Source organism: Diadema antillarum, unplaced genomic scaffold (assembly GCF_040938485.1).
Source record: "Diadema antillarum isolate AM-2024a unplaced genomic scaffold, OU_Dant_1.0 seq00000376_RagTag, whole genome shotgun sequence".
NCBI classification, from domain to species: domain Eukaryota; kingdom Metazoa; phylum Echinodermata; class Echinoidea; order Diadematoida; family Diadematidae; genus Diadema; species Diadema antillarum.
This window is the reverse complement of record NW_027271375.1, coordinates 67960-90140: the sequence shown is the minus strand read 5'-3', so window position 1 is coordinate 90140 and position 22181 is coordinate 67960.

The following is a 22181-nucleotide window of genomic DNA, read 5'->3' as shown; positions in this document are numbered from 1 at the left end:
CATTATAGCACGTAAGCATAGGAATGGCGGCCATTTTGAATAAAAATGAGCTTTAAATACTAAATGAACCTATATGAAATGAAAATTCTCTTGCAAATGCAGATGGAGTAACTCTAGGAACAGAAATATACAAAGTTTGGTGGAATAATTGGTCATATAATGCACATTATTGTGTTTCTCACGGCCGAATTAGCATATCTGGCGGCCATTTTGGATTTTTGCATTTTGCCGAAAATGCTCAAGGTTACGCGAGTGGCATCAATCGAATTTGGAATCAGCACCCTCGAATTGACAAGAAACCATCAAAAGACATTGTATATATCAAAAAACAAGGTTGGGTGCCTTTTAGCCTGGACTATCAGCACAATAAAAACATTCCAAACAGAAGATAAGGTAGTATGAAATAATTGTGCACCGTTATCAATACAATTATGTAGTACAATGTATTCATTTTTTTTTAATTAAACATGATCTTATTGACCCAACACGGATTAAGAACACCAAGGTTATGTCTGCTCGTGGGTTGCCTACACAGCGCCATCTGTAGAATACTGATGAAACGTGCTAGCTCTGTGTACGACTGACGTATTTTATCACAAGGAAGCCTTAATACATTTTATACAAAAAGTGCTATTAATTTCTTCAAATGGGTATATTGTTTATGCCATTAACTTTGATATTGACTTAGATATCATGAAATAGAGATGATTTTTTTTTTCATACTAAGTCTAAGCTAAACAGATGCAAAACTCGTGTGATTTGCTCTGATTTTTTTTTTACCAAGAGGGGTCAAAGTGCATACGTTTTTCAAGAGAAATAAGACAGATGAAGAATGCAATATTTCCTGTTTTTCATCCAACAAAATTATAGCGTATTTCTCGCTAATAGTAAAAACGTGTACCGTCAAAATATCACACTTCTCGTGAACTTTACTAAGTAAATCAAATGAACCAGAAGTTTCTCTAAATCTAAAAGAGAGCATAATTTTGAATGGAGAGTAAATTGCCATCTTTAACAACTTCTAGCTAACTCTCAATAATTTTGAATTCTTATCCCACATGATTTTATTTTCTCATACTCCAGGATTTATGTTAGTGTCTGGCATGACAACCTCTATAGGGGTTCTCTAAGCTAGGGTTCATTCCATCCATAGGTGTGAGACCTTAATATGGTCCAAGTGTTGAAAGACAGATACAATATACCAGGTATATGTTTTTAAACGATGACGTTGAAACGGCAATCCTGGGATAGATTTTAGTATGTTTATTTGTTTGTTTGTTCTTTGAGGATGTCTGTACATTTCCGATTTTGAATTGTTACGACACAATATGACACAGTTTCAGAGGGCTTCTCCTATGGAACATATGTGATTAAAGGTACTGTTTACCACTGGGATCAGTGATTTACAAAATGTTCGAATTACCTCATTTGATAGTTAGGTCAGTTGTATCACAACTTTACTATATTATAGGAAAAAATCTCAATAAAGCCTAAGATATAAGGAGATATAACCATGACTGTAGACGATTTAATTCAGAAATAATCTAATTGTAACTATTGTTCACATTTTGTATATTCAACGATACTGAACACTGATTGTACTTAGTAATATTTTCACATTATTTTTTGTTGTTTCTATCCTCAACTCACATTTTAGAACTATTTTGAAGCACTAAAGCTTGGTTTTTGTTTCATCTGCAAATGGTAAATAATGCCTTTAACATAAAAATGAACATGACGTGAATAATGATTTCCACTCCATGATAATAAAAATGCGTTTTGTCTTTAAAATGAAATCTGTGGAAAGCATTTACATTTTCCAGCTTCCTTCCTGATCATTTCGAGCGGTTATTGTAAATTTCGAAATGGAATATACACTTCAAATGGAATAATGGGTGCTTATTTGTTTCATTAAAAGTATCAGTGATAAAGCCTCTTAGCAGACACGGAATAACGATAGACTTGACTTGACGAATGTATACAATGTAGTTGATCGATGATCACCGAAATGATTTCTCCGACTCAAGATAAAGTGGATGAAAACAAAATGTAGTCATACAACTTTCAAAGCATTAACGTGTTCCTGTTACAATGTGTGTGCGGATCGAATTGACTGGTACGCCCACTACGTCAAGGCAAAGAGAGCAACACGGTGCCTGTGTGTCTTCGAACGAGAGGGAGGTAATCACTGACCTATGAACTGTAGAGATAGTGGATGTTATGTGTGATTACTGCCCGCGTTTTCTCATTCTCCCTTTCAATTCACCAGCGTCAAAAGCAGCTTACTTCTCTCCCACCCCCCCCCCCCCCGTATTTTTTTCTTAGGATACGAGGCGTAATAAGTGTGGTGAGCTCGCTCATGGCTATTTATGGTCAAGGCAACCGAACCTCACAAACGACGCGTCACTCTGGCAGATCTCACGTTCTCGGATGCCGACGTACTCAAAATGCGTGGTCTCATCATAAATACAAAGAACTTTGTTCTGATTGGTCGAAAGTTATCATGACGTACGTAGTGACTGTGATGACGTAAACGCTACCAAGCAGAGCGCGGTATGTAAAGTGAACGAGATAAATCACAGCCTGTGGATAAGTGCATCAATAGTCAACGTCTTTTGTTTCTACCCGGCGTTGAAAACGTAAGCTTTGAATAATCCTAGAGACAAACGGGAGGAATAGATGTTTTATATTACTTTGCTATATGGAAATAAAAATCATCTGAATTGAACTGAATTCAATTCAATTCAAGAGTAAATGCTGAACGTGATTGTATTTGTTTGTGTGTTTGTGTGTCTTTTTTTTGGCTCATTTTAAATAACAATTCATATTCTAATACTAACTATCTGTTAACAACAAATGATCCCACATTTTAGTCATAGTCCAAGATACTTCTGATTTTTGTTCCTTATTTTGTCGCATTGCAAAACGTCTGTATAAACTTTATCAGAATTCAGTTCACGAAAACACGAAGATATTTGAACGGTGCCTATTGGATTCCATTGTAGCTTCCAAAATATACAATTTTATTCGATGTTGTACACTATCTTCCCTTTCAAGCGTTTAAGACTTTTGGAAATAATGAATTCAAAAATGTGTTTACAATGTTTTCGAGAAAATTATTTTCCTAATTGCACATTTGTTGACAACATACAAATGTAGCCATTGTCAAACTTAGTTACTTCTCTGGTTTTTAAATTCGAAATTGTATGTGTGTACAAAAGTCTATGCTGGAATATTGATAGAACATTACGTGTGGATACGTGCATATGGAATGTCATATCACTTTAGCTCTAGAAAGTCTAATCTAATGCATTTGATTCATTGTCACACGCAAGGTTATAAATTGCCCTTATGCGGCTTTCCCCTTGCCACCTCTCGTTTTCTCTTCCCTTTTCTCTACGTTTGTTCTTGTTATACTTGAATGTGTACATTCACATAATCCAACCTGAGTAGGAATGATAACATAATTAGATAACTCTAGGCCAGGTGCACAGCGTCTCGCTCATCTCTTTGAAATTCAAGATTGTTATTGTTCGATCCAATGACGGGGTTGTAGACAGAGAGGAAAGATATGGGCTTTGCTGTGAAGAGGATATTAGTGCCACGCCCTGCCGAGTGTAATGTGTATGAAGGGGTCTGCCTTGGAAAAGGCCAAGCCTTTATTTTCGTTATGGCTGTTTCACTAGGAGCCATAGGTGATGTGTATATTATCGGCATCTCTGACAGTTTAGAACAGAGTATGCTGAAATCACCCTGAGTGACGAGGTAAGACTAGTGTTCAATTGGGTATCTTTCTTCTTTAAATGCAATCGGTGGTGATCGTATTCTACAATATTTGTTATGACACGTTTCACTGGTAGCTTATAAAGGGATGTAACGGACCTCCCAGCAGTTGGCCCGCACCTGGCAGTACATAGCGCATATCTTGCCCGCAGTTGCCCTGAGGTGCGCACGCGAGTCCGATTTACCCGCAGCCAAGTTTTGAGCATGACAAAAACATTTCCGGGTGAGTCGCGGGGATTGCCCGCAGAGGTCCACGCAGAACACCAGTAGAGGCCCGTATCTGCTGCAAGTCACAGGCAGTTGACCCGCTTGAAGTACGTAAGTTGCACTTGGATCTATGCTTTTGCGCCGGAAGCGCGTGTCATCTCCATGACATTCTGTGGGACATTTGCCATATCGAATTCCTTCAGGGGAATTCCTTCACCTAGTTGTCAGCCCTCACTCGCCACCCATGCGCCTACACTCAGGTCAAACAGAATAGACGTAAGTAGAACGTAAATAGCACGGGTCCAGCAGGTAAGACACATGCGAAATTCGCCGAAATCCTTGTCTGCCTGCAAAAATCCCCACGCAACTCCGGTTACTATGGGTGAGATACGTGCTAGGTGCTGTCCTGTGCGGGGACCTCCGGGTAATAGAAATTGTTCTTCGCAAGTCGTACGCAAGGCTTGCCCGGCATGCCCGGAAAGGTGTGACACGGCCTTAAGCTTATGTTCCACACGCTTGGTTCGTGGGGGCGCACATAGCTGCATGGTTAAAGGCGCTGTCTCTGTCGCCAGAAAAGTAAGTTTGGACCCGTGCTGTTCAGAACGCAACAGGATGTAGAAAAAAAAAAAGTTTTTCTTTTAGCATTTTTTTTTTAAAATTGAGGTACTGCCTCTTTAGTGCAGATATAAATCACATTGCCATGTGCATTGTAAACGCATACACAGGCGATTTCCCTTTGTATTGTGATGAAGACGACATTAATTCGGCCGCTGCAAAATTTTGCAGGCTTATAGCTGTAAGAGCTCTCCAAATTGTTCATAATGATAAAAAGATGAGACATACCCATCTTGGTTATGCAAATAAGGGTCAAAGTGTATATATCTGACTCTGCATCACAAAACCACCAACAAAAAGTCGCCAAACGTGGATTTTTAGTTAAGGGCAGATTCTAAAAGAGCAGACTCTAAACTTTAAAATGATACATAACTCAATTTAAATGGACTCTCCTAACCTATCTAAATACTAGAAAGAAAGCACACACTCTGGAAAAGTGTGAACTGAGAAAGATGCTCTGAAGTACAGGGTCTATTCAAGCGCTTATACCAATCTTTACCAAGCCGTGCAAGTTGTGCAATAAATAGGACAAAAAGAGGATGTAAACCACCGGAGCAACAACAATGAAGGGATGATCAAATTAAGCTAAAACTAGGCATGCTCTATTAGCACATTTTGTCCAATATCAATGCCAACTTTCAAAGCATTAGCATTTTGCTTTCAAAAGTAATTAGAGTTGAAAATGAAGAGTCTGCAAAGGATATGAAAAGGGACCTCCAGACATACCTGACCACACTACTCTACAAAAAAAGGGGGTTACAGAAAAACCGTTATAAACATACTGTTCGATTCATTTTATGATTCAAACTAAGGAATAATTTACACTCAGCAAAAAAAAAAAAAGAAAAGAAAGAAAGTAAACACTTTTTACAGTTAATATTTTCCATAGAAGATTTTGATAAAAATCAATGTGTTTTATACCACATCAAAGACTATTCAATTGGCTATCAACCTAGTAGGTTTATATAAAGGGGAAAATGTACGCATGAGTGAACAAATTCGTTTTTGTCCTCCAAGGCAGAAAAGTGAAAACTGCAGAATTGGATAGTGAAATTCATCTGCAAATGCCCTCCAAGATAGCAATGATAACAAAAGACCAATTTAACGCAATGAGAGACATGAATGAAACAGCAGAAATAAGTTTCCGTTCCCTTGTTTCCCTTTATATTCAAAACAAAAACATAGTGGGAAACTAAAGGAGGAACATAAGTATTTTCCATCAATTCAAACTTTAAATGACATATGGAGTAAGCCGTAAAGGTGATAAAATCGACAGAATTTCTTCATTTTACCTTTCAATTAAGGAATTCAAGAATGCATGAGACAAATTCAAGAACCAAATATTATTTGAAATTTTCTTAATTTGGATAACGCTTCAAATCTATCTCTTTATGTTACCATATTTTTTTTCTATCATGTCTTCTTACTGCGGATTTGACACAAGATTCTTCATTTCCCTCCATTTTTTGCCTTTCTTTATCTTTGGAGGGTTACAGAGACATTATAGAGATCATAGGTTGATTTTGGCAAATTAATTTGTATTTCTATTGTGTTGAAGTTGTCTTTTGTTCTCATTATAATATAGAAGAGCAAATATGCTTCAATAACAACTTGTCCATTTTGCAATTTTTACTTTTGTGCCTTCGAAAAGAAAAACGAATGTGTTCACTCATGCGTAAAGATCAACTTTTGATTGACTAACTATAGATTGATAGCTAATCAAACTACTTTTAACATGGTATATAAAACACCATTTTGAGCCAAACAGTCTATGGGAAAGATGAACTTGAAAAAGTGTTTCCTTTTTGTTTGCTGAGTGTAGAAGAATCGTTCTTTCAGGAAACATGAACAAGTCAAGATCGACTTGAATGACCCGTTGAACCTTTTTGGGTCCTCACGTAAAATCAAGGGGTGCGACTTTTCCTTGATTTTGTGATGCATGTCACATGTAATATACATATTATACATAATGCATACAAACACTTTAAGATTATAGACATTTATGAAAGAGAGAGAGAGAGAGAGAGAGAGAACCAACAGTATGCCCGTATTTTAGCTCTGAACGTTCAAAGTCATATTCCTAATCCAGCTTGGACATGAATCATTTGGAATTCACAGTATTTTGTTGCATTGCGTCTCCATATCTATCCACGCAGATTGTATTCTGTGATAACTATCTTTTTTTTTCACGTCCCTGATGCGAGGTTGTCGATTATGACGGAGCGTTCTGAAAGCAGAAAGACATAACAATTTTTGTATTACCATCTTCCTGCAATGTTACCTGATTGCCTAGCAACAACATGTTATGAGTCAGCGATGATTAATTTTCTCATTACATTAGCCGTGATGGAAGTGTTTTATTCTATTGTCTTCATTCCTTCATAGTTACCCCCGCCAAGGGAGGAGGTTATCTTTTCATTACCGTTGGTTAGTTAGTTAGTTAGTTAGTTATCTAGCTTGCTTGTTACCTCCGCCAAGTGAGGAGGTTATGTTTTCGCTACCGTTTGTTTGTCTGTTTGTGCAAAATAACTCAAAAAGTGGGGAACGGATTTAGATGAAAATTGCATGTTGCATTCAGCGGAGTTCTCTCTTTGCTCATCTTGGTTTGTTCTGACCTTTACAAGTCTATTCCATGCTCTCACCACTTTGACCTTGTGCTCACTTGTTCACTTGTTTCGAAGCTTGGGTATTTGTTCCATGTTCATCGTGTCTCTGCCGGCAACCAGGGATGATAGCCTGGTGGTAGTGTCGCTGCCCGGAAAGCAGTAGATGACAGGTTTGAGTCCCACTGGTTCCTTTTTTCCGACATGTTTGTTAATTTACAGATCAGCAGTGCGATCCTAACGAATTTAATTTGTATAGAGGGAGACAAATTTGAGAAACTCACACGTGAAATAATAAAGTGTACTTTTGTAAACGATATTGTTCCGAATTGCATAAGAGGTGATTCCAATGTACCTTATATATCAAGAGTGTCACTATCAATTGCTATTTTCCCATCCTGCAATGTCCTGCAAAGCATTTATACAATGATGCCATGGATGAGAGAAAATTGATGATAAAATGATTTTAAAGATCAATAAGTTCCGAAATTTCTCATCTTGTATACATAGAATGTCTACTCTCTAAAAAAAAAATCGAGTGATAATATTCACTCTTGAAAATCTTCGAGTGATCCCTGAGGTCACTCCAAAATGAGTGAAAATGAACATTTTCACTCAAAATTCACTCCCATTTCACTCTAAATTCATTCTTTTTTGTATTCACTCCTTCAATAGTGAATATTATCACTCAATCTTTTTTAGAGAGTAAGTTATGTAAATAATGTGGAACCATAAGCAACTTAAGTGTCTTTTTGCTTGAATATTGTCCTATTCGATTGGCTTTTTGGATATTAAGTTCAAAGCGATTTAAGACATTGTTCTTTGTTTTGTTCTGATTAAATATGTGTAGGTATTGATATGTATAGTATATACATTATATAACATGTTGTTTGCATAGAGACAGTCTGTCTCTTTGAATCATTTTCTTTTGACCCAAGGAACATCCATTCCAGGTACGAACTTTGTACTACAAAATGCATGAGTGTATTAAACTATAATAGGAATTTTTGCACGATAACTTGCATTATTACGCAAATTTCATGTTTATTTGAATAGATTTGAGATATAATTTTGCAGGAATTGTTTCCACATACCTTATAAGGAATACCTCATACCAAATTAGGCATTTTTATTCGATGCATTTTTGTTACTATTTTTACACGTATTTTTACATAAATTATGCAAATTACGGTTTATTTGCATAGTTGCAGAGTGTCTCTATGGATGAAAAATATTCAATTGCCCTAGGAAACATCTCTGTCGAGCAGGATATTTGTACTAAACAAAGATGCAGCGTTTACCCCTTTATCAAGTCTACTATACATAATGTCATGCTCATAGGGCCTTAATTAGATGCAAAATGCATCTGGAAATGACGCACTGACTTAATGCTTCATTTTACCTTTTTTATCAACACATTTTTTTTGTTGTTTTTTGTATTTCCGATCACCTTGATTATCTTTTTTTTTTCCCTAAATGAATTGTAAAGTCATCAGGACTACCGTTATGGTCGACCACTTTTTTTTTTTTTTTCACATTTATTTTAAATGGAAAATAGGATAATTAATTATGAAATCATTCACGCTGTACACGAGGTCATGACGGCGAAATTGAGCGTTTTATGATAATAAAAGCATTAGTCTATCATGCAGAAGTCCGGTATAATAGCTAGAAAAAGCAAGCAAACAAATAAACAAACAAACAAACAAACGGTGGAGTCCGTTTCGAGAACGGACACATCGAGTTCTTTTGTAATGAATTACAGATTACAGGCTCGCAACATATCCGGTTCTCATAAAGCATGTCCCTCTGCATGATGACATGTATAACATTACGAGTAGACATTACATTCTTCGTCATCTGCAGACGTATCAGTATTTAGACCGGATAGCTGTGTCTATGAATGGAACACGGTAAACAAGAAATGCACTCGGAGAGTGCAGACCTCAGTGCTCAAAGCAGTTAATATCCACAAGCCATATTGTGATTTACAACAACAACAACAATCAAACAAACAGCAATAAAACAAGACAAAATAATAACAAACAAAGATACAAAAACAAAGAATAACAGAAACCCTGGATGAAGACCAGTTTGCAGACACAAATCCTTGACGGTTGTAAAGGAGTGTAAAAAGACTAAAGTCCGCCGCACACTGTACGATCGATCTGGTCGTACGACCTTAAGACCGGAAGTGTGATGTCACCAGTCCTGTTAGTGCGACTAGGGCTTTTAAACCCTCCGCATACTCTGTAGGACTTATGGCTTTACGACCTTAAAGAGGAAATCCAGTCCAAATATAAGTTAGTCTGATAAAAAAGAGTAAAATCTTGCAAGTTCTGCGGGAAAATTTGACTGAAATCGGATAAAAATACGGAAGTTACGAAATTTTTAAGTTTTGCTAATTTCTGCAAAACAGCTCTTGTAGACTGTATATGAATATGCAAATGAGTGAGAAAACCATGTCATACCCTCACTATATTTCATTGATCGTATTTATAACAAAAAAGTGACAAAAATTCAAAGCTCCTGTCATTGAAGTCTATTAAATGTATGATGTTATTCCTAGTTGAATAACTTCAGAATAGTGATAATTAGATAATTAGATATACGAGGATTTGAGCCTCGGGCATAATTGCATTTAAATGAAAAACTGGAAATTTCAAAAGTTTATATATCGTAAGTAACTGTTGTGAGGGAATGACATACTCACTTTGCCATTTCCATATTCAAATTGACCGTTCAAGAACTGTTCCCCCCCCCCCCAAAAAAAAACAAACAAAAAAACAGCGTAACTTCGATCAAAATTATACCGTTGAACTCGTGATATTTTAATCTTTCTTATCAGACTAACTTATATTTAGACTGGATTTCCCCTTTAAGACCATAACACGGGGGGGGGGGGCGTTTCATCAACGAGTTCGTCGTCGGAGACGCAAGGATTTCAGTAGCTTTTAACAGTTGTCAGTGTAAATCATCGACAAAAAGTTTCATGAAACGGTCCCCAGGTCGTACGTTTTGGCAACGCGCACCTTACGATCAGACAACACGACCTTTCTGGCTTCAGTATATATCTATACAGTGAGTATGGAAGAGCAAAAGTTCCTACTAAGCAGAGAGCTGGAATCTCTTTTACCTCCCTGCCATAAACATCTAAAATCGACCAATATGATAGCACTTCTGTTTTCATTGGAGACCCTCTACCTTTGAATGATATATTCTACGATGCAGTGTTTACCGTTATCCAATCAATGGGATTCCCCTGCTCCTAATAAGGCATTGGGCGCGGCTTGTACTTTGCAGTGCATCGTTTATGATTATCCAATCAGCTCTTACCAATGAGGATACACTCCTACGATTGGATCCTCTCGACCTTCCACTGTTAAAGGCATTGGGCGTGGCTTGTACTTCCTGCATTGTTTACGGTTATCCAATCAGCTCTTACCAGTGGGAAACTACTGGCCCTGTCATTGGAGCCGCTCTTCCTTCGTATGTTAAAGGCATAGGACGTAGCTTGGTATACTTTTCAGTGCATGGTTTACCATGATTACGGTCATCCAATCAGCTTTAACGTTATCTCCATTACGCTGCATTTTGAAAGATCTTCGGGACATCTAGATTTGGATTAGACAGATATCTTCCCAGTTGTTCGAGTGTAGGTGCAGCTTGAGTTTCAAGTTCGGATGACAGTTCAATAACTTTGCAATGATAGGGATTTTGTTCTCTATTCTTTGCCATCAGGAATAACATAATGCAGGCAAAAAGGGGACTGGAAGTCAAAAGCGTGAGTATACAATTTACTTCAGAGTACAAATATTGTTTCTATCTAAATGATATTTGAATCCTTTCAACATTTATGCGTATGTGTATTTGTAAGGACATGTGGGAGATGTTAACATGTGTGCATGGTGTGCGCAATTTCTTTGCAATTTCTGGTTATTGTAATCATTGCACATTTAATGTGATTACTGTCTTCACATAGTTTCTACGTAAGAGTTCATAGCTATATCCATTGTTCTTGTTGTTGACCATTCATGGAAAACATCACACGTTAGAGTAAGAATTTAAATCTGACATTTAATACATAAGAAATAATTGGAATGGACAAACATAAAAGTGCAGCAATCAAGATTTAACATCAGGTAAACTCCAAACGCGATTTTCTCGAAATGTCATTCTTACGCGAAAATTGCATATGCGATGTTTCGGATGATTGCCGACGAACTGTTCCGTCAAATAAACAATGATTATACCATATTTTACAAGATTCATCCGTAGTACACTTTTGCCCTCACAGTTGCTCTAATATCTAATGTTTAATAGTCGATCTCCTAGAGCTGTAAGATATCATCATCCCATGTCTATTAATTTGATCATTACCGTTCACCATAGCCTTTTATTTTTCATTAAGATTACTCTCATTGCTCTTATCTTGATTTATTTATTGGACAAGAAGTGTATTTTTTTCAGAATGCAAAACTGTTTCGTTTCATTCACAATATTTGATCATGTATTGAAAAGACGTGTATGACATTTTAAAGATCTTCCATTTCCACAGACCAAGCCGCAGCATTATTCGTGTTTTCTCGGTCTGTTGAAGACGGCCATCACAATGGTGATATTGACAGGCAAGAAAATCTTTCTATTCTCAAGGGATGTTCTTCTTCTATACGTTTTGACAATTTTTTTCCTGATTTTTCATCTTATACAGAGCTCTACATCAATATTTTTTTTTACCCCAACAGGGTATTTATTGCCTCCATAATTCAACTTTAACACATTATGCAAAAATGAAAAAAAAAATACAATGAGCTTCAAGAGGGGTTCCTGAGATTAAAAGGAAACCACAAACTATTTACACAACATACTTCATTTGCTTTGGTAAATTATAATATGTTTTCTTGCTATTCAAATCTTCCTCTATTCTTTTACAAATTTCTCTTCCAAACAAATGTTGCAAATTAGTTTCACGACATTCTTTTCCGGTTTTATTTCTTAACAGTATATATTTATAAATACACCAAAAGGCAATTGTCAAAAGCAAATCTAATTCAGTCTCTTTATGGGCTTTTAACAGATGCATTCCTGTTATCTTAAAATCAACATTATATATAATTTTAATTATAACTGTTAGATACGAAAAGAAAATCTTATTCAATTTACACTCAATAAACGCATGGAGATTATCTTCATCTACACCGCAATGCTCACATTTTACATCTCTTTTGATTTGCCATCTGTACAAATTCTTTTTAACTGGTAGTAGATTATACAAAATCTTAAAATTAAATTCTTTCAATTTGTTTTCTTTACAATAACACAAGTTTCTTTTGAATATATTCATCCAATCAAATGATGAGTCGAATATCTTTTCCCAGTATATACAACATCTGTTGCTATCGGGACATTGTGTACACAATAGTTTGTAAAACTGTTTGGCTGAAACATCTTGAATACTTCTTTTCTGCTTTCTTATTCCTATTCTTATTTTAGGAATTTCTAATGACCTATTATGAAACTTTATACTTGATTCCGCATAATTGCTTATCCATGCTTTTGGGATAGCCTGGCATAATAAAATATAATCAAAAATCAACGTTTGCTTACTTTTCTGTCGTTTAAGTTGATACAAAATTTCTGGAATGGATATAAACTTACCATTCCTAAAAAAGTCTTTAAAAAATACAATTCCACTTTGATACCAACCATCATAAAAAAAGGTATTTTTATGAAAAGTTACATTTTTATTATGCCACAAAATTTCATATTGTACTCCGTGTACCATGGGTTGAAATTTTAAACAAATATCATTCTTTATCATTAACCAAGCTTCTAATATTTCGATATAAAACAACGGGAGTTGATCTTTACTTATCCTCTTCATATTCAAACAATCCAAATTAGAATTTAGTAACAATTCTAATCCACTAAAAAAGTTATACCAATAAAAACACATTTTACTCCATGTTCCTTTCGTTGCACCTATAGTGCGACCAAGCCATCTCAATCAGAAACTGAGTTTTTGCTTAGAAAGATCGATCATATTAACACCTCCTTTTTCAAGCTCTTTAATCATAATAGTTCGTTTCACTTTTTCAGTTTTTGCTTGCCAAATAAAAGTGTATAACAGATTATTCAATCGTTTCAATATTTTCTCAGGAATTGTGTCAACCATAAGTATATGAACTATTTGACTTAAAGCTAAGGTCTTTACAATAATCAATCTACCAAAAAGAGTAAGTTTTCTTTTTCTCCAATTATCCAAAAGTCTTTGCAATTTCGTAAGTTTGTTTTCCCAATTCAATGCTCGTGCTTTATCCATATCAGGTGAAACATAAAACCCTAAGTACTTTGTGGGTGTGTCTGTCCACACTAAATCAAGATCATCGAGTGACCATTTTAACTTGGCAGCTCCCAGCCACATAACAGATGTTTTACTCTTATTCAGTTTTGGTCCTGCTACATTTCCAAATAATTCCAACTCTTCACTTACTTTTTCTAATGATTGTTTATCTGAAACAAAAAATAACGTGTCATCTGCATATTGTAGTAATTTCACTTAAAAATTTTCCTCCATCTGTAAACCAGAAATACCATTTATACACTTGTTATTTCTTATTCGGGTCGACATAAATTCTGCAGCAACCACAAAGAGTAAAGCTGAAAGTGGACATCCTTGTCTAATGCCTCTTTGTATTAAGAAAGACTCAGACATCCAGCCATTTACTAACACTGAGCTGCGAATATCTGTATACAGTATTTTTATCCATGTCTGAAAAATATTACCAAAATTAAACTTGTTTAAACACATCAACACAAAATCAAAATCAATTACATCAAAAGCTTTTGAAAAATCTGCCATCATCATTGCACCATCTATTCCTTTTCTTTTCATATATTCAATAATATCGATTGTCATTCGTATATTAAAATCGGATAATCGATTTTTTATATAACCAGTTTGATCTTCTTTTACAATTTCACTAATCACTGATTTCAAGCGTGTGGCTAAAACTGCGGCAATTATCTTGTAGTCGTAGTTCAACAGTGTAATTGGTCTCCAATTTTCTAAATATCGCTGATCTCCTTTTTTATAAATCAATGTTATGAGTCCATTTTTTTGAGTTTCAGACATTTCTTTCTTTTTAAAACATTCATTAAGAAAATTTAACAATACAAATTGAATTTCATCCCAAAAAGTTTGATAGAATTCTATAGGTTTACCGTCAGAACCGGGTGATTTGTTTTTATTCATTGAAAAAACCGCACGTTTGCATTCAGCAATTGTTAGCAGACGGTCGCATTTACTCCATCCCTCTTCACTCAATGAAGGAATTTGAACTGAGTTTATATACTGATTTTGCTTATTTTCATCAGCATTAGATTTCTTATATAACAGTGAATAAAATTTCACAATTTCTTGTAATATCTCTGTTTGTTCAGTTAAACATCTGTCTTTTTCTACTGAAAACAACTGGTTCATCTCTTTTCTATCTGATTTATATTTTTCTAAGCCTAGAAAATACTTCGTACACTTTTCCCCTTTTTCCAGCCACCTAACTCTTGCTCTAACAGCTGCGCCTCTACATTCTCTTTCATTAACCTGTTCAAGTTCTTTCTTAACATATATATACTCTTTCCGTATCTTGACGTCACTGTCTACATCAATCATTCTCCGAAGTTCACTGAATCTTCGTTCTAAGCATAATTTTGCTTCTTTCTTTCTTAAAGCTCTATCTTTGCAGAACTTTTGCGTGAACTCACGTACTTTAATCTTTATGAGTTCCCATACCTGTGTAAAAGAAAAACATGCATTACCTGAAATGCTTCTGATGAGCGATTTAACTTTTTGTTGATATATTTCATCTTTTGATATTTCTGTGTTCATTTTCCAACACCCTGGACCTTTAAAAATATTTGAAATCTTTAACTTAAGAGAAATAGCATTATGATCAGCTTTATGACATGGTCTTATATCATTTGACAAAACTTTTGCCTGTGCATTTTTACTGACTAACCAGTAGTCAAGTCTTGATGCTACATTTAATGACAAATTTCTCCCAAGTAAATTGTCTGGTATCGGCATGAGTATTTCTCCACACATCAATCAGTATTCTTTGTTTACAAAGCTCTACATCAATATGTTATATGGCGTTACTGAAAAACAATTTGACAATAATCCACGCATAAATAATGAAATTTTTGGAACCGTATGACTTTTCTCTTATAACGATATCAATAATAATTGAAACAATCTTACTTCTGGCATTACGGGGATACGTTCTGTAAACCTCGTGAAATCCATGCAATACTTCTGGACGTATTAATTTATAAACAGTGTGGAGCATGGGAAGATTATGTGATGAAAAATGTTGGCCCGATCGATTCAATATCACTTCGATGCCTAAAGGGGTTCATTTAAAAACAACAACAAGCGCAGGGTTGTTATCAAAGGGGTCCTCAAATCCAAATGCATATTGATTTGTGTTGATTTATGATACTCTCAACGTCACTTTTGCTGTAAAACGAATATCTAGAAACATCCCATATATTTTTAACGATTTTTTCTTCTATTTCTCTTCAGATTACTTGGGAAGGCCCACAAAAAATATTTCCAAGCCAAGATTTTGATTGTGACCTCCTCTGTCAATCATTGCTAAAGTACTGAAATGTTTAACAAAAGACATTGAAATGCACCTTCCCCTCGACTCAGCATAACTTGCATGTTCCCTCGCCATGTCTTTTGTTAGTCACATTAGTACCACAGAACATGCAAGTTATGCTGAGTCGAGAATATACTGAATATTTAACATATTCTATACTAAATCTTAAAATTCTCGTGATCGCTAACGTCAGGCATGATTCGGGAAAGCTCATCATCCACTACACGGCCTCGCGGAGCTAATCTTCTCCCGATATCAGGCGTCCTGGATTTCGGCATCAAGAACCCTTGTAACATTATCGCCGGAAAGAAAGGAGAGGTCATCGTAGAAACATATCCATACGAGATTCTTCCACCTGACAACATTCCCGGCATTCAGAGACATACTGCATGCTTTCCCACAGAGTTTGTGGGTAAGCCCCTCCCCCCTCCCAAAAAAAAAGTGTCTGAGTTTTCTTCTTCGAAATTATAGTCAGATCTCTCGCATTCACAACATAATTAACTTAAAATCATATCAAATTTTCATCGAAACAACATTAAGTATAACAAAGAAGGAAGTTCAGTGTACAATAGGTTATTTGGTTATTAGGCTCCGAACAATAGGTTACATGTAGCCACCATTGAGTAGGCAGTTGCTTGCATTTAACATTGAGTCTCCCATATCCGTTCAAATTTCTTATCCGGATGAGCGCCGGTCCCGACATGTCTGGATATAGGAGAGGTCGGACTGTAACTATGATTCCAAACTTTAATAATTAGGATTGCATAGCGTTAGCGGATAGTGACAGTGACTGTTAAACTGCATGAAGGTGTCTCGGCATTGTACCTTTGATTCAAAAGTATTTTTATTCCACAGAGGTCTGAAACAAAAGTATTCTCTCAAATGGTAAAAAGCGGACCCTTGTAAATTTCCTCTCAATCAGTGAGAGGAAATTCAGTCTCAAAGCAATAGTTAGGATGAAAACTTAGAGTTAAAGTTTACAATAATAGATTCATACCTCGCAAATATACTTGTAGAGTGTGCTCTTAACATTTGCGAAATTGAATGACTCAAATACCCTTTTCGGCGAATGGCGAATTTAAATGAACGTAGAGAACCAGCCAAATTGAATGCCCTTTTAACGAATTCGAAAGCCACATGTGCAAATTTAATTGATTGAAAAGCTAAATTGAACGCACAAGTTACAATTTTGAAAGACAGACTGTGCGATGACGAGGGTTTTGCTAAATTGAATGAACCTTCTATCAAATGGACTGACAAAAGTGCGAAATTGGCCCGGAAAACCTACATTAACAAAAATGATAGGAATTTGAACATTTCTCAAATTAGAAAAATTGTGAATTATATTTGGTTTTGAATTTGTCTCAAAAATTCTTGAATTACTAAATCAAATGATTGAAATAAAGACATTGTGTTCATGTAGTCATCTTTGTGTTTTTACTCCCTGTGTTATTTTGAAGTTTGAGTTGGCAGAAAATTCGTATTGCCCCCTTTAATTTCACATTTTGATTTTGTTTGAGGTTACGAAGAAAGAAAGAGAACGAAACTTATATTTGCTACTTCATTCGTGTCTCTCATTGTGTTAAATCGGAATTTAATTTTCATTGTTATCTTGAAGCACATTTCAAATTGAAAGACAATATGTAAATTTTGCAATTTTCATTATTTTTTACCTGGAGGACATGTTCACTCATGCGTAAGGTTTCCCTCTGTATTAACCTACTTTGTTAATAGCCAATTAAATTACCTTTAATATGGTAAAACATATTGATTTCCATCAAAATCTTCCATGAATCCTATAATCAGTGTTTACTGTTTATTCACCCCGGGAGAATGTGATTAATTAGCTCATTAAGATATATGAAACTGTTGCCCATTCGATGCAATATAAATTCGTTTCGATATACGGGCTTAATAATCTATGTACGTCATTGGGAATTACATATCTACAAAATTGCAGGGCACAAACAAATTTCAAGTAAAAAAATGGTCGTGTAGTTACAAGTTTTTGTTGTTTCAACATTAATCCTCCTAATGAGTAATTTTCTTCTGGACAATCTGATTTGACTTGATTTATTATCTGTATGGCATCATTTACAATTCTTTTTTTTTTCTTGTTGTCTTAATATGATCAAACATTGATACTCACTAGCTGGTTTCGACAATTTCAACCATGGAGGTGCTTATAGCACCTCCCTGTTTCACCAATGTTCATTACACATACGACTATCAGGCTGTGCAAGCCAAAATACAACAAATTCCCGAACTACAATGGTTCCAATAAACTGTTACACTCAACTTTTGTAATTTGTAGTGACGCAGGCTGATCCTGAATGTTCAGCAATCGTATGAGTCCAGGGGACTTTATCCTTAATGTCAATTTGGGGAACGAAAGTCTTCCATCTGGTTTTTTTTTTCTTTTAGATGTTTGAATAAATCCAAAATGCAGGAGATTTTTATCTGGGTATTGTCTTTCAGTGTGTACAACCAAAAAAAAAAAAGAAAAAAAAAAAGAAGAGGGGGGAAGTAAAAACAAATAAAAGCATTCAAAACGTGTTCAACCAAACAATGAATTTTATGAAGACGCTTTCAAAGGTAAAGAAAATAATTATGATGAATGATTTAAATGCAGCATTAACAGGTTACCAATTCATGATCATAATCCCGTGCCCGTAAAATATGTTACATGGCGTGACATTGTGGATTTTTCCCCCTATTTTTTCCCCTCTTTTAAACAGGTGGTGTTCTGCACCCTATTCTATCATTGGCTGATGCAATCTTCTTGTCAAAATCACTATGGATGTATTGTGCTTCCCGTTAAAAGTGTTCTTTTCTTTTCTTTTTTGTATTCTTTACGTGCTGTTGTTTTTTAGGTTGTACTTTAATTTATTCAATCTTTTCTACTCATATTTTCTGTTTTATTTTACAGAAATTGATGAATGTGACAGCAATCCGTGTCAGAACGGAGGAACGTGTCAGGACGGAATCAACATGTACTCGTGCCTGTGTTTACCGAGTTATAACGGGTCAAACTGCCAAACAGGTGAGCCATGTTCAGAGAAATTAGAGAAGAGAACAGCAATTTCTTCGTCAATTTGTTAAGGAAACGAACATTCGATCAACTGATTTTCAGTCATGTATCTTGCAAGAAATTCATGTGTTTAGAGGACATGCGAGCCTGGTGGTAAAACATGAGCTTTCCCGGCAGGATAGAGCATTTGAACGTCATCTAAGTTTTGGGGGTTTTGTTTTGTTTTGTTTTGTTTTGTAATTCCACCGCCAGGTTTTTTAAATATAGGGACAGAAAGTTCTCCACGAAAATGGGATGTTCCCATAGATAATGGCTGAGTACCTCCGAAACGAATCAAATTTTATCAACTGATATCTAACGTATAGCGATGCTTACCACTTAATATAAGCACAGCATAAACTTTCCAATTTTAATCCCGTGCTTGTATAGCAGCTATGCTCTACATTGCCCCAATTGCTTGGTTGCTGTAAGATGTTAATAATGCCCTGCATGGAGTAGTGGTTCGTCCCTCTCATGATCTGAACGGAGAGCGCCAGGTCGTAGCTGCCGCTCTCCTACGCGATTACGATCTCAATTTGTTCAAATGATAATGATAATGATAATAGTATAGGTTTTACCTCCCAATTTTATCACATTTGCATTCGATGTAACGATACGGTCATTCAAGTTCAAGTGAATTTGAATGATCACCGAGATCGACATTTAAAGAGGTACCGAGTTCATTCAATTTCATTTCATCAGCAAGCGATTTCATTAGTTTCTCACATAAGGATGTACAAAAGGCATTCCAACTGAAAATGCAAGTGCAAATTCGCATCAGCACCGCAGTGGAGAGCGTTAAGAAATTCAAATTCATGATAAGGCAAATAATTACAAAGTATGGGCAGTCTTTTTCCCTGCTGCTTTTATTCTTTGTAGTTACGCAGCTGTTTAAATATACAAACTTGATATACCTTGAAATATGATTCTTGACTCATAATAGCTAATAACTCGTCATAACCCCACTTTCAGACACACGCATTTGCACTTTATTCATACACGATTTGGGCCGCTGCTACATAACAGAGTATGCGTGAACATCTTGGATACGGACAGAATTTAGTGAATGAAGCATGACTTTGACAACAAGCAAGACTGGCAATATAACCCTTTGATGAAATAGGTCTATACAGCTGATCCGATTGCGGCAACTTATGATATGGACATAGGGAACAAAGGAATGGAATCAAAGTGGATTGATGTGGATTTTGACGTATAGGAACCTATGATATTCTGGGATATGGTTATTTCCTAAATGTTACATCCATACTGTTAGGAATGATTTGAAAATGAAAGAACGGTCGATAGGGAAGAACTACGTACAACACAATTAAGATGATTAAATGAGACTCTGAAATGAAAATGAAATTGTATCATCCTATATGACAGTGAAAAAAGAAGTTGTGTATGCTGATTGAATTCGAAAAGTGCGAAGTTGTGTTCCTAAAAATGTCTCAAAAAGAATAGAAGATAGAAGATGTCTCAAGGATAATTATGATAGGGCTCAATTCTCTGTGTTATTCTACATAACATACATTAATGTCGATGTCACTGACTTTATTGTCCCAATAGCTCTCCGGAGGATGTACGTCACCGACTTGAACAACCAGCGGATTCTGGTGGCCGACCTTGAAAGACTCGAATTCACCGTGTTTATCAATCTGACGGAAAAACCGCTCGACGTAGCGTATGACACAAAATACAGGAAGCTTTATTGGTACAGCAACTCTGGCGTCTGGCGCTCCTGTCTTTTGGACAAGGCTCCAGAACAAGTCATCAACAACACCAACGGTACTCACAACTACTGCTCTTGCCAAGCATCGTACCGTGTATGCTCAAATAAAAACACAAACATCCTCACGCAAGCGCGCATACACACATACACACAAACTCACACACACACACAACCACACACACACACCCCCCACACACGTACGACTGGGTTAAAACAGAAAACCCCCTTGCACTGCAGTGCACGATAACAGGTACATGACATGCAATACATCTTTCTAAGATAGATTTGCAACTTCATGAGATAAAGTCGAAATACCAATCACCAACACCTACTTGAAATGGAATTGTCGTGAATGACTGCATCAAATTTGTTAGATAATCAACATTATATATATATATATATATATATATATATGTTAAATATCAATATCCACTTTGCACTTTTCACACCTCCCTTAGATATTTTGCTGATATATAATACCCCCCTAAAAAAGCAATAGGAGGAATCTAAGCTGAGGCATGTGAAAAAAGATAAGTATATATATTGCGTACCATGACATCATGATGAGTTGGTTGTTTTTTTTTTTATCATAATCTAATGTCACACGTCCCACTCAATATAAAAAGTCCAGGATGGATTTGGAAAGGTCTATGTGACACACTTTGCAGGTGCCGTTCGCCAGTGGCAATTTGGATGTGATTACTCTGTAAAAAAAAAAAAAAAAAAAAAAAAATCGAGTGAAAATATTCACTCTTAAAGGAGTGAATACAAAAAAGAGTGAATTTAGAGTGACAGTGGAGTGAATTTTGATTGAAAATGTTCATTTTCACTCATTTTAGAATGACCTCAGGGATCATTCCAAAATCTTCGAGTGATCCCTGAGGTCACTCCAAAATGAGTGAAAATGAACATTTGAACATGAACATTGGATGACTCATAATCTTAATCTTTCATAACCTTTCACAAATCGGGAATTTCCTTATTCTCTCTAAAAAAAAAATCGAGTGAAAATGTTCACTCTTAAAGGAGTGAATACAAAAAAAGAGTTAATTTAGAGTGAAATTGGAGTGAATTTTGAGTGAAAATGTTCATTTTCACTCGTTTTAGAGTGACGTCAGGGATCACTCCAAAATCTTCGAGTGATCCCTGAGGTCACTCCAAAATGGACAAAAACCATGGAGCGCCAAGTGTCGCACGGAATATTTCAAGATGTTTATAAAGATCAATACTATACAATTCTATAACCTTTAAAGTACACGGCATTCCTGCTGTTTTTTTCTCCTTCCTTCCTGTAACAGTTTTATGTTTAAGGATATCAACAAATCTTGAAATTGACGAAATTCTTGCGACGAGTTGTTTTTATGCACAACTTATTGCGAATAACATGAATTAGTCAAATCACCGTTTCGCCCTCTATCTTAAATAGCTTAAATCGGCGTTCCCTTCCATTCTATTATCAAACTGATATATTATATGTAATTTTTCATAAGTTTGGATGCACTGTT